Genomic DNA, 15,055 nt, shown 5'->3' with positions numbered 1-15,055 from the left:
CTACTGTCCGGTTCAGTAGCCTTAAATGTCTCCTGGTCGCACACACAGGCTCGCAAACTATATACAGACAAACTATATACATTTACTCACTAAACATACAAAGCAGCTTTTGTTTCAGCCGTTCCTGATCAGTAAAGGCTGGACACACTGTGAGGACTGATAAAACATCTGATGCCAAGACAACCCAGACAATTAACACCTGTCGTGTTTTGAATCCCACGTGGCTTTAAGTAGAAGAAAATAAAAGTTCCCACAGACAAAGCTTTGTCAAGTCAGTGAGGCACTGTGGTGCCAAATATCAGCTGCACTCAGTTGCACTGTCATCCCTTAACGACACTGCAGAGGCTTTCCTGGAGATAACAAGTTCAGTGAAGGGAGAGAAAGGGAAAATAACAGAGCAAAAGAATGAAGAGGCTCTGTATATGTGTGTGTGTGTGTGAGAGAGAGACAGGAGCCCCATCATATTTAAGTATATACATAGTGTTGTTTGCATAAAGGTTCCTGCATCTGTTTTTTTTTCATGCTTATTGCTCTGTGAAGACAATATGCATCAATATGATTTATAACCGTCAACAAAGCAGCTGTGTTGAGTACAATGTGTATAGTTGTGTATCTCTGAGACACCTATAGCTGCTGAACCAGACAATAGCCCGTTCACAGTTGTAGCTGAGGCTGCAAAGAGGAAGATTAAAGCAATTTACTCTTGTGTCTCTAAAAAACACTTGATCTCTCTCTGTATCACCTTCTCTCACAAACACACACACACACACACACACACACACACACACACACACACACACACGTTTTAAAATCAACAGATGCTGACTTCAGTGATTTTTCCTTTTGTTAGTGCATAAGACTGAAGAGACAGCAAGTAGGAGAACCCTGGGCAGTGAAATGAAAGAGGAGAAACAGAGATGGAGTTTAGAAAAGTTAAGGTGGAAGGGTGAAAAGAAAGAAGAGTGGATTCTCTCTCAAACACACACACACACACACACACACACACACACACACACAAACCAGGCTCTAACAGATTCACTCAGAGGAACTTCAGGAACAAAACTGCTGCAGTATCTACTATATATTCAATATTCATGAGGTGCTTCTGGAAGAAGAAGTCAGGCAAAAGTCTGAATGACTCTACAACTACTTCTGCTATAAGTGATGCAGGATCTTCTTCTGCTGCTCTACTGTGTCCAACATTGTTGCCAGGTGGAATGATTTGTTGTTGTTTTGTTGATCGTTGATTGTTCTTGAATTATATACGTATCTAGGATTCACTGCTGGATCTTCTGAGCCCAGATGAGGTTATCCAGATATGTCAGTTCTTCAAACCAACTTAAGAAGTGGATTAGAAAAGATGAATTCAATCATCTGGGATAAATGTGTAGTCCTTGAATGGATCACACATATAGATGGTGGAAACCATCTATATTAGCTGCCCCATTGGCTATGTTTCTAATAAGAGCTCCGGATACATGTTAAACCAGTTTGGAAGAATCAGCTAAAGATGTCCAACTCAAAGCCAACTGCTCAACACAATATTGACCTTTTAAAGCAGAAACATCCCGGCAACATGTTCTATCTATCTATCTATCTATCTATCTATCTATCTATCTATCTATCTATCTATCTATCTATCTATCTATCTATCTCATTTTCATTTAAATGCAATATAATGGATTTGGCCTTTGGATTTTGCCATTTATAACTTTGCCAAATCCTTGGAAACACTGAGCCCTCGTCAACACATTTGCGTTAGATTGATTCAGTGGTTCAGAAAGCTTCAGTTTCTTAGTATACTTCAGTATATTCAGTGCTGGGACATACTGTGCCAGTGCTTCGAGTTTTGGTGCTTGTTCAAATGGAGCTTACAAGGAAAAGGAGTTTTTCCCCAGTGTGAAAACACTTTGAGGTAAGTACACCAGGTAATATTATAACATGTACAATATTACAGTGTACATTCTTTTTTTGTCTTTTTTTATTCCTAGGTGAAATGTTTGTTATGTGCCAAAGAGTTGGGCTACAGCAACACTTTTCGTACACAGCATGACAATAATGATGTGTGTGTACAAAAAAACAAACACACTGTAAAGACACATTCAAACCTGTAAAACCCTTCTGTACTGGGGGAGGCAGAAGTTGGTGTAACCAAACCTCTGCTGACTTGCTGTGGCTTTTTTGTGTTGCCCAACATCATCTGTGCCCTGCGAACGTGTTTTTTCCAAGCCGGAGAAGTGATTTCCAAAAAAGAGGAATCGCTTAAACCCCAACACTGTGGAACAAACACAGTTTTTCAATAAAAAATGAATACAACACAAACATAAATGTCCTCAACAAAAAGACCTGGTTTAAATGGGTTCTTGCCGTGTGCTCGCAAGAGAAACAAATATAGTACATAATATATAGTATTATTTGGTCCAGGCAGTTATTAATCCGTGGGAGAGCGTCACATACAGTTAAAATGACTACGAACACATGTGCCTGTCTTACAGCCTTTGACCAACAAAGGGGTTTGTGTGTGCATGAAGCCTCAGGAAATGTAGAAATGAACCGTTTTACGAACCAGTTGGTTGGAAGGCTTCTTTAAGCTTCACCTCTCCATCACTAGGTGTAGTGTGTATAGACAAAAGTGGGATTTAATAAAGAGACAGGAGGAAGGATTTTTTCTAGATTCAATGTCACACAATAACACAAATGCAAATTAAACAAAGTTAAATAAATAAATAAAGCATTTACAAAATCAATGTAACGTGAAAAACAAACTTAACAACCAATGTAGATCCTAAAAGTAAGTTTTACTTCAATCCCAACTGGAAGATCCCCCCCCCCCGGGGACGCTCACACATTTGGATTCTTCCACTTCCTGCTGGATCTCTACAAGAGGATTTCTCAACAGGTGCCCAATCTTTTGGACAGGAGGAGGATTTGTGAGGACATAAAGGCAACGAAAAAGGTAAAAATGATTAATTTCAGCCAATTTAAGTCAACTAAAAACTGATTAATTAATTTCAGCTGACAAATCTAACTAAAATGTGTGTGTTCTAATTACACAAACTGATTAACTATGCTAAAGGTTTAATCGTCTAACACTGTGAAGTCATCAGAAATCTCTTCACTTTTTTCATACTTGTATTGTTTAGATTTAATGTTTGTTTGAGGAAAAAAACAACTCTTTTTATGGTGTTGTTTCATGTTGGGTTGTATTACAGTGATGTGGAGTTCAACAAAAGCTCACTGACAATGGCAGAAACCTTAACTTCTCCATGAGTCACTACACATAAACAGTGAGTCACACCTGAGCTGCAACAAGCTCTGCAATGCACTGTTAAAGTGAGCTTTCTGTGCACTGAATTGTGAAGTGTTTTCTGTAACATTCATTGACGCTTCAACCCCAGTAAGGCCCAGTGTTCTGTGGCATTTTAATGCATCTTAATGATCCAAACTTGAGTAATTTTTAATCCACTTTTATTTACTTGTTTTGGCACAATACGTACTATGATTTTAGCTTTTATTCACTGACTAGTTCTGGTTTGGTCAAAAGTTCAGTTAATGGTGTTTAACGCTGTAGTGGTTTGATATTGACCGGTATTTTAGCCTCGGTTTGGCCTAACTTTGAGTGTTTTCGTCAAAGTTCATTATGACTGGGCATCCATTGTTTACTGGTGTTTCAGCCCTGTTCTGATGCAGCATTCGCTGTCCTGTTTTTGCCCTCAGACGACACTGTCATTAAGATAAAAAATAAAAAAATGTTCATATATGAAAATGATGCAGAAAAGCTCCTTTGAAATAGTTTGTCTCATTCTGTTTGTCTCATTCAGCGTGTGCATTAAAAACACGAAAACCTACTTTGGGAGATGCAGCATCAACAGCTACCTAGATGCTAGCAAAGGCAGAGATGCAACATGTTTTAGCACAAAGTATTGCGTGGCTTTCTTGTGACTGACTTTAAATCAAACTGTTGCTTACCCAACAACTCCTATTTGCACATTTAATACAGCAAAAGTGCAAAATCCACCTAGTGCGCTATATTGCTCATTCACAGTGGGCACATATAATGGATCTATTTTGGCATTTTCTTGCAGGTGATATCACGTTTGCGTGTTTTTGTACACATAAACCTTTAGTAAATCAGATCAACTTTATTTTCTGAATTATGTTTTTTGCCCTGGAGTCAAATTTGCAGGATTATTTTTTGTCATCATCGTCTCTATGAGCTACAGTTTTCGAAAGGTCTCTAAACACACAATTTACACCACTGAGAATAAACATCACAGCCACAGAATAACATTGAGGACACCGCTTTATGCAGCTTGCTTGTTAGTTTTCTGATTAACCATCCAGAAAGTAGTGGCGTGCGTGTTTTGTCACAAATTATCTACAGTAGCCTGTTGGGGACAGAAAGTTGCATTCATGTGTGAATAATTGAAAATTTAAGTTTAAGAAGTGAAGGAAAATGGAAAAATAAAGCGCATTTAGCCCAGTTTAGTGTTAGAGGAAGTTTATGAACCTTGAAGGACATTTAAACATAATATGAGACGATGTCACCTGCATACAGTATGTGCCCTAAACACACACCTAAGACTCTGGCACGCTTGGACATGTCATTTTATTTCATTGAGCCTGCAAGTCAGGGGAAATTAGTTCAATTTTCCTGGGAGGTAAACAGGTGTGCTTGTGTACTTGCGTGCATGGAGATGTTGAGTGGGAAATCAAAGTGGTGCTCCCAGTTTTTCAGGTTTAGTCATCTAGCATTTTAGTGGATATTATATTATATTTTTGCATTAAATTAGAATTTCTGTTACTTTTCCACCAACTTTAATTTGCTTCAATTTAGTTTTTGAATGGACTCATTTATTTAATTTCAGTTTATAAAGAATATTTAGAACATTTCTACAGTACATTTCATTGTGTACTTTTGTTTACGTAGCCTCTTGCATAAAATGCATGATTGGATATTTAAACCATTCACTTCAAGCAAAGTTATGACAATATTATGGTATTTACTGTCAATCCTGAATGGTTAACTCTTAACTTACTTATCAAAGTAGTTCACTGTCATAACTCTTAAAAATCTAATTTTCATAATATAACTGGAAAAACTCTGATAAACTCCTAATTGTACGCTACGTGCTCAAACTATGTGTAATGTAATAAAAAACAATGGCGCATCTACCAGTTAAAGAGCCAGCTATTACCACTACTGGGTTAGTGACAACCAAAAATAAAACATATTTTGAATTGGTCTGGGGGCCAAAATGTTACTCTGAACCATAATGTTGCCCCATGTCTGCTTCAGGTATACATCAATACTTTTTTGCTAATACATTTGTCTTTGTGGTTACAGCTTGTTCTATTTGCCCAAGTGATAAAAAAAAAAAAAAAAAAAAAAAAATGTGAAAAGGTCATTTAACTTTTTCCCTAGGACCGATTCCTTAACAGCAGTATTTTGTCTGTTGCATTATTTGCGGTATAATTTTTCAGTTAATCTAACGAGGGACATATCATACCTGTTTAATTGCTTTTATTGATCACTAGGGTCAGAGTGTGTTGAAAAGAAAATCCTCTGTTGTTTTTATTTTGAAATGAGTGGATCAGCTGCTCAATCAGGTTTGCATCTGTCTCTCCTCCCAGCAATAAGAGGCTAGATGCTGCTAAATTGAAGGATAATGGGTAAAATGGCTGCAGTAGATTATATTATGGTGCACTCAGGGATGTGAATGAGTACCTATAAACACAGTGTGATGGAATGCATGTAGGATGTACTTTATGATTTACCTTTGCTTTGCTGAACAGGTTGTAGGTTCCAGTTAGGAGACACTAGGAAGGTAAGATGCCACGTGGTTGAGTAGAGGAAGTGGCAGTTTGCTATGAGACTGCAGCTTTACTGTTTAGTGTTTGCTGGTTTGTTTGGCAGTTGTTAGACAGAAGCGTATTTCAGGTGCTTTCATGTGTTTTCATGGTTCTCTCTAGCCACTCTGTCATAAAACCGAGTTTGGTGGAGGGCTGCAGTGATGGTTGCGCTCTTGGGAACCTTCAGTGCTGAAGAATGTTTTGTAGCTTTCCCCACATCTGTGTCTTGCAATAATACTGCATCTAAGATCTGTATTTTTTGGTTTGGTTTTTGTTACTGATACATTATACGCTGTCAGGTGTGAGGCCTTTTTATAGAGAGCTGTGTGCCTTTCCAAGTTATGTCCAATCAATTAAACTTATATCAGGTGGTACTTAGTGTAGCAATGAAAAAAGTCTGAATACTTTCTGAATGCACTGCAGAAACAGCTGTAAATGCAACATGGTCACTGTTAAATTGCTCCTGGAAGGAAAGAGCACCTTTATTGGAAACATGTAAATCAAATGTCAATATTAAACCCTCCTTGTGAAACTGGTACCGTCCATGTCTGCGTAGCTTGAGTATGACAAGGCACGTTAATATGGTCACTGAGGATGAACTGTCTTTCAAGTTGGGGCTTATTATGCGTTTGCTGGTGTTACTTAAGGAAAGTAGCACTAAATTATCAGACAAATGTGCCTGAAAATCAACCGTCATTCATCACACTGGTGTTTATTTACATTTACCCAGATACTTTAAATTGGCCTGAGATTTAGCATTGTTGGGAATGATAATTAAATGAAAACGAAAATCTAAGTTAAATCTAAATCTCCTACAAATTAGGCAAATCATTTAAAATGACACATTTTATGTGCAGATTTTGACACTAATAAAGGTTGAATGTTCACTTTCAATGTTCTCCAGCACTTAACCACAGGAGACTTCATGTAGACAGTGGAGAGACATTCAGTTCAGTTTTAGCTTAACACACATTTACACATCTGGGTAAGGTCAATGTGGCCGTAGATAAAAGATAAATTAAGTTTAATCTAACTGAGGTTGTATGAGGTCGTGAGTCTAACTGCCACATTTCAATATAAGCTTGTTATTTTTTAATATTTAAATTTTTTTTCAATGTATGCTGATTTTTGAGCTCCAGGTGTGGTCCATATGTTCTGAGCTTGAAAATCACTGCTGTCAATTTTTTTTTTCTCCATAGTTAACTTGTGGCTCCAGCTGTTTTCATTACCTTTGCTTGCTGTGTGATTGACAGTAACCTATTCTGCAGTTGCCAAACAGCAGTAAAATGTTTCTAGTTATGCTGCCTGTGAGGATTTCTCAAATTAGAGACCACCACCGCAGTGGTGTTAGGTTAATAGTATGTCTAATGTTATTGGACCCCATAATGTTTAATTCCCAGTTAGAACCAACTTAAAGTCATCACTTAAAGGTGACTTTAATTGTGATTTTGGTGAGCGACTATGGACACAGCTTGTGTATTTGTACTGACATAAATTTTTCCACATTGGGGAACTTGACAAAAAGCAAATCTGCATAATGTAAATCACTGAATGTGGGCTGAGGGTTTTTCTTTAAGGTTAGCTTAACTGCAGTGGTTATTATTGAAGTGAATATATAGACAGCATTTTGTCCTAACTTTATTTTGAGCAGGACTCTAATCAGACAGGACAACACGGAGTATGGTGGCCCTTTAAATATCTTACAATTGTGCAAAAAAAGCAACTCTAACACCAAACTGCCCACGAGCAAAGCACTATATCCCCTGATGGATCTGGTTTCTGGCAGATTTTCCACTAAAGCCAAAAGTCTCAACACAGTCTTAAAAATCAGTGGAAAACATGTTGGCAAAGCTCAAAACAATGCCTTTTAAAGTATTTTCCCCGTTATCCGCTGTAAAGTGTGACCCTCCAAACAGGTGGTTGATGACATCTATTTACCTTTTTGCAAAAGTATGTGTCTGCCAACCATTTCATCTTTCTTCCTATGTACCTGTAACTTAAACAGACAGAGACATAGAGGGAGAAATACACCCACATATCTTCTCAACATATTTTAAATTCACCCATTAAACGCTTGGGACTTGCCTGGCACTCAATCATGCAATATGGCACAGTAAAATCAATAAAATCCAATTTTATTTTGTGAAAAGCAGCAGTAGCTGGCAGCACATTTCTCATGCCGTTACTGCCCTGAAGAACAAGCTGACGGAACACGTTTACAGTGTTTACACTATTCACATTACTTACGAAAGTGTTGTACATTATATCAAGAAACACTACATGCAAGGCCAAAGAAGTATCGTGTGTGAGATTTTATTTTTTTTTTCATGCAAATGTTTGCAATATATACTAATTTTGGCTGAAAAAGGTGTTGTCCTCTTTGCATGTATGTGAACGAAAGGGTAATGTTCGCAAGGTCTTGCGAGGGAGTGCTACGAGTTAACCCATCTCACAAATGTAATTTCTTTTGTGAAGCCATCAACTGCAACTTTGCTTTAGCTAAGACACTTCAAATTTCAGACATTTTCTGTCACTGTTGTGGTACAGGGCACATACAGGGCTCCCTCAAATCACACAAATCAGTTTTATGCGTTTCACATTCTTTTTTCCCCAATAAAAAACACCTCTATAAAGTTGCAGCAAATATGCAGATTTTTATCTTGTGTGAAAGTACTAGCAACACAGAGTATAGGTGAAGGTTTTATTCTATCAGTCCATCTAAAAACAGAAGGTAAACTATGTGTTACAAATGGACCTTTTGTTGATTCAGATCATCCAGCTACAGTTGTCCACCACAGATCCTTTTAACTAGTATGCACAACAGCCAGGATGTACTAACTTTGTGAACCTTTGTGCTCTTTTGTACATCAAACTTGTCAGCCATTTGCCATTAATGGTTCTCCAGAGTTGTTTTTAAGAAGTATGAATCACTGGGAGAATTTAAGAGGGTTAAATTAGGGGAACACATGGACATTAACAACCACCAATCTAGCCATAGGGGTTGCAAGCCAGTGACTTCTGTGCCGGTCCCAAGCCCGGATAAATGGAGAGGGTTGCGTCAGGAAGGGCATCCGGCGTAAAAATTGCCAAAATAACCATGCGAATCATTCACAAGACTTTCATACCGGATCGGTCGAGGCCCGGGTTAACAACGACCGCCACCGATGCTGTTAACCTACAGGGTGCCGGTGGAAATTTGACTACTGTTGGTCGAAGAAAGAGGGGAGGCAGAAGGGTTCGTGGTCAGAGAGAGAAGGGAAAAGGCAGGAACATAGATTTGAGAATAGGGACTCTTAACGTTGGTACGATGACAGGGAAAGGCAGAGAGCTGGCAGACATGATGGAGAGAAGAAAGGTAGATGTTCTGTGTGTGCAGGAGACAAGGTGGAAGGGCAGCAAGGCACGTTGTATCGGAGGAGGATACAAACTGTTCTACCATGGTGTTGATAGGAAGAGAAACGGGGTAGGAGTGATCCTGAAGGGGGAGTTTGTGAACAATGTTCTAGAGGTGAAAAGAGTCTCAGACAGGGTGATGAGCATAAAGCTCGAAATTGAAGGGGTGATGGTGAAAGTAGTCAGTGGGTATGCGACACAGGTTGGCTGTGAGTTAGAAGAGAAGGAGAGATTCTGGAGTGAGTTTGATGGGGTCATAGAGAGTATCCCCAGAGGAGAGAGAGTTGTTGTTGGAACAGACTTTAATGGGCATGTTGGTGAGGGCAACAGAGGTGATGAGGAGGTGATGGGCAGGTTTGGTGTGAAGGAAAGGAATCTGGAAGGACAGATGGTGGTGGACTTTGCTAAGAGGATGGAAATGGCTGTAGTCAACACTTACTTCCAGAAGCGAGAGGAACATAGAGTGACATACAGAAGTGGAGGTAGGAGTACGCAGGTGGACTACATCCTATGTAGACGAGGTCATTTGAGAGAGGTTAGTGACTGCAAAGTGGTGGTAGGAGAGAGTGTAGCCAGACAGCACCGCATGGTGGTGTGCAAGATGACTCTGGAGGTCAGGAAGAAGAAAAGAGGGAAGTCAGAGAAGAAGACCAAGTGGTGGAAGCTAAAGAATGAAGAAACTTGTGAGGAATTCAGGCAGAAGTTGAGACAGGTTCTGGGTGGTCAGGATGAGCTTCCAGATGACTGGGAAACTACAGCAGAGGTTATCAGGGAAACAGGTAGGAAGGTGCTAGGTGTGTCATCTGGAAAGAGGAAAGAAGGTAAAGACACTTGGTGGTGGAATGAGGAAGTACAGGAATGCATCCAGAGGAAGAGGTTAGCTAGAAGGAAGTGGGATGTAGAAAGGACTGAGGAAAGTAGACAGGAGTACAAGGAAGCGCAGCGTAGAGTGAAGAGGGAGGTGGCAAAGGCCAAAGAGAAAGCTTATGATGAGCTGTATGACAGGTTAGACACAAAGGAAGGAGAGAAGGACTTGTACAGGCTAGCCAGACAGAGAGATAGAGATGGGAAGGATGTGCAACAGGTAAGGGTGATTAAGGACAGAGATGGAAAGGTACTAACAACCCAGGAGAGTGTGCAGAAAAGATGGAAGGAGTATTTTGAGGATCTGATGAATGAGGAAAATGACAGGGAAAGAAGAGAGGAAGATGTTGATGTTGTGGAGCAGGAAATAGCAGAGATTGGAAAGGATGAGGTTGCCTGAGGAATGGAGGAGAAGCGTTCTGGTTCCGATCTTTAAGAACAAGGGTGACACGCAGAACTGCAGCAACTATAGAGGAATAAAGTTGATGAGCCACACAATGAAGCTGTGGGAAAGAGTAGTGGAAGCCAGGCTTAGGAAGAAGGTGGAGATTTGTGAGCAGCAGTATGGCTTCATGCCCCGTAAGAGCACCACTGATGCCATTTTTGCTTTGAGAATGTTGATGGAAAAGTACAGAGATGGTCAGAAGGAGCTGCATTGTGTCTTTGTAGATTTAGAGAAGGCGTATGACAGGGTGCCGAGGGAGGAGCTGTGGTACTGTATGAGGTCGTCGGGAGTGGCAGAGAAGTACGTCAGACTAGTTCAGGACATGTATGAGAGAAGTATGACGGTGGTGAGATGTGCTGTAGGTCAGACAGAGGAGTTCAAGGTGGAGGTGGGACTACACCAAGGATCAGCTTTGAGTCCCTTCTTGTTTGCTATGTTGATGGACAGGCTGACAGATGAGGTCAGACAGGAATCACCCTGGACAGTGATGTTTGCGGATGACATTGTGATTTGCAGTGAGAGTAGAGAGCAGGTGGAGGAACAGCTGGAGAGGTGGAGGTTTGCTCTGGAAAGAAGAGGCATGAAGGTCAGTCGTAGTAAGACAGAATACATGTGTCTGAACGAGAGGGATCCAGGTAGAAGCGTTAGGTTACAGGGGGCTGAGGTGAAGAAGGTACAGGAGTTTAAGTACTTGGGGTCAACAGTTCAGTGTGATGGAGAGTGTGGAAAAGAGGTGAAGAGGCGAGTGCAGGCAGGTTGGAGCGGGTGGAGGAAAGTGTCAGGAGTGTTGTGTGACAAAAGAGTGTCAGCAAGACTCAAAGGAAAGGTGTACAAGACAGTGGTGAGACCAGCTCTGCTCTATGGGTTAGAGACGGTAGCAGTGAGACAGAGACAAGAGGCTGAGATGGAGGTAGCAGAGATGAAGATGTTGAGGTTCTCCTTAGGAGTGACCAGGTTAGACAGAATAAGGAACGAGTACATCAGAGGGACGGCTCACGTTGCCTGTGTTAGCGACAAAGTCAGAGAGGCCAGACTGAGATGGTTTGGACATGTGCAGAGGAGGGATAGTGAGTATATTGGTAGAAGGATGTTGGAGATGGAGCTGCCAGGCAGGAGGGCAAGAGGACGACCAAAGAGGAGATATATGGATGTCTTAACAGAGGACATGAGGTTGGCTAGTGTGAGGGTAGAAGATGCCCATGATAGAGTTAGGTGGAGAAGGATGATTCGCTGTGGCGACCCCTGATGGGAAAAGCCGAAAGAGAAGAAGAAGATGGACATTAACAACCACCACTACTGATATGCACTTATAACTCCCTTTTCTGTCTGGACTCTCCATTAGCACTAATCTTCATCCCAATGCATTGCTTACTTGAGCAAAGTAGGTGGACCTTCAGTTTAGAAAGTACAGAGACTAAAACCAACAAGGAACTGCTTCTACTAACCTTAATGCTCCTCAATCTTGAACCTTTGCTCATTTATTTGTGCCACCGAGCTCCATTGTAGTCTCGTGTGGATTAAAAGCCAGTGAAACACATCACGGCACTAGGCGACATGTCTTCTTCATTAAAAATGTGATGATTATTTATCCAAATGCTGAAATGACCATTTCTTACAGTCATGTCAAGTGATCAAGTTATGGTTATGGTTTTGGCCATTGTATGAGGATTGTTGCAAATAATAAAAAATACAGATAATTATAATTATTCTTGTTTAATTAGATTATAGCCTCAAGGTGACATTATAAAGGCTTGATTTTAATGTTTTTTATACCTAGTGTGTGTTGCAGTAGCTTACTACAGATATCTTGGTGTAAGGGCAGTGTTAATAGAGAAAGGATAGAAATAAAAACTATCCTAGAGAGCCAAGAAGGCTGACAACGTGCATGGTAAAGAAAGAAGAAAGTAAACGGAGCTATGCAAGTTTACAGTAGGAAGAGATTGACAGGTGGAGTCTGATGAGTGAGGAGAGGTTGATAGTTGCATGATACGCATCAACCCGACTGGTTGTAATGACGCTGATTAGCTGAGGCAATCACACGAAACTTTCTCATCCCTCTCAATCAGATGGATGAGGGCAGAGGGAGAATATTGATTGGAGGTGAGTGATAGAATAGGGCAGGTCCCCTCTGTGTGAGAGTTGGAGGCAAAGAGAAATCGTGTAATTCACTGATAAGCTGAATCCTTCGGTTTAGTATTTTACCCTTTTTAGCATCATGCCATTTCTGTCATTGTGAAAGAGGGAAAAAAGGTCAGTCACATCCCCTCAAAGACTCAGAGCTTTGTGATAAATGAAGCAGGTTGCTGACTGGTGACTTAAATACAGTATTTCCCCTTGATATAATGCAAAAGGTCAATGGCTTAATGAATAAGACTGACTCAGGAATTTTAATCACTAAGCTGTCACACATAACATATCTTTTTAAAGACAAGTTAGTCAATAAATATTCAGTGGCTATTTGAAAATGCCTTGTTGGTTCACCTGTTTAGGGACAGAGGGAGAAAACTAGTAGAGCTGGTCAAAGGTGATAACATTTTCAAAATGAGCAAAGTTGATGTCTGAAATGCTTGTTTTGATTATTTTTAGTTGTTAGTTGCATAACAGCGTTTCAATTCTCATCATTTTATTGTGAAATCACCTTAAAAGCATCCATATGCAACGTTCCTGTTAATATATTCACATTAAAAGCACTAAAGCTGTGACTGAATAAAAATTATTTTAATTATAACAGGAATGCAGAAAGTGAAGAGTAAATGATGACATGCTTGTATATAAGCAGATGAAGCAGACTACTTGACGGGATTGCATTACTGTAGATTGTGTGGACATTCAGGAAGGCTCAGTGATAAATCCCCAGTGATCCTCTGGGGTTTCTTCTTGTACCACTAATAGCGTCATGTTTTGTTTAATTTATCTTAACACCTACTGGATTACCATAAAACTTTGTAAAGATTAATTTTCTTGTCACTATGAAAAAATAATCTTGACTTTGGGATAATTGAACAGAATTAATTTGCTAATTCAACACATTTATATAGCAGATTTCAAAAGACAAGCCTCCAAGACAATACGCCCCATCTCCAAACCAGTTTTTCAGGAACATCATCAGTAATGTTAGATGTATTAGTGTTAAAAATGCTTTGTCTCTATGACAAGTTTTCACAACTAATCCTACTTAAATACATAAATGTCACAGGGGACAAAACCATGACTGAAACTGCTGTCATCTCTATTTGAATATTAAACATGAGCATTGTTTTCCTCTATAAAGTGACTAATTATAATTTTCTACAGATGTTTAATGGTTATTTTGCTTTCCACAAGACAAATAAGAAGCCAAACATTGCAATTATTTGCAATAATTCCAGCTGAGTCACATTATTTCTTTAAACCTTTTGCCAAAGCATCTACCCCATTACTGTCATCACAGCTGAGCCGGCAGCCAACTGTTACCACATATTTCCTAGTCCTTGAATAGTCTGCAGACAGTGGCCTCCAGTGCTGATGAATCACATTCACTGCTGATTTCTACATTTCTCTTCGTTCACTTTCACTCAGAAAAGCATCATCCAGCTCTGAAGTTGCTCTACAAAGGTTCTGGACCACAGTTATCTTTTATCCAGGATGGCAGTTCAAATTCACTTACCAGCCTGTGTGACAGTATTCCACAAGTGTGCCTTCAACACTACTGCCGGTTATTAACGACTTGAACTCTTCACCTCATCTACACCACGGAGGCTGATCTACTGTCGTGGCTCCAGAAGAACTACTGACAAATTGTTTAAGTTTGACAGGCCCTGCTTTAACTTCTTAAAGTTCCTTTTTTTTTTTATTTCAGAAACTGCAGTTTCAATCTCATTTTGTTGTTGTGGCCCCTGGCGAGTCCTGATTTTAATAATTTATTCACAGCATTCTCTTCATGGGGCACTTGATGGGTAAAATGAGACCAGAGAGAACAATGACTGATGGATTTAGACATTATTTCAATACAAAATTTAAATGTATATAAAATCCTGTCTGCACTGCGAGCATAGTTGACTTGTGTCTATGCCAGCCACGTGTCATGAAAGTGTCAGAAATTTGTTTAAGAATTTTCCCAAGGCGATTATTAAAGTATTTATTATTATTATTATTATTATTATTATTATTATTATTATTATTATTATTATTATTATTATTATTATTAAGCGATGCTCCATCAGACAATCAGTCAGCTTAACCAAGTTTTAAAATAAGACAAGCAACAACAACAACAAAAAAAAAAAAAGACTTTTCTTCACTGCATTCATCAAAATGATACACCCCAATTCTACCAAATGTTGTCCTCATACATGTGCTCGGGTTGGCATTTGTTTTGTGTGTATTTCTGCTGTTTATCCTTTCACTGATGGGACATACTCTGCTGCATACAGTCAAACCCTGACCCCAACCGTCGTGGCATGGCTGGGCAGAATGACTTCAGACATGGAAATCGGGCAGCTGACGAGAACGGAGTGAGGG

At 39.7% G+C, this 15,055-nt stretch overlaps 1 long non-coding RNA gene across 1 annotated transcript; it reads left to right on the top strand.

Moving 5' to 3' along the window:
* Positions 1–2,918: 2,918 nt before the first annotated feature.
* LOC113157705 lies at positions 2,919–14,652 on the top strand. The gene is made up of 3 exons (XR_003298522.1): positions 2,919–2,956; positions 3,213–3,287; positions 14,114–14,652. It is a non-coding gene; the product is annotated as an uncharacterized LOC113157705 (long non-coding RNA).
* The last annotated feature ends 403 nt before the right edge of the window (positions 14,653–15,055 follow it).

This window comes from Anabas testudineus, chromosome 18 (genome assembly GCF_900324465.2).
Source record: "Anabas testudineus chromosome 18, fAnaTes1.2, whole genome shotgun sequence".
Taxonomy (NCBI): Eukaryota; Metazoa; Chordata; class Actinopteri; order Anabantiformes; family Anabantidae; genus Anabas; species Anabas testudineus.
The sequence above is the reverse complement of the archived record's forward strand: the minus strand, read 5'-3'. Positions and strand labels throughout refer to the sequence as shown.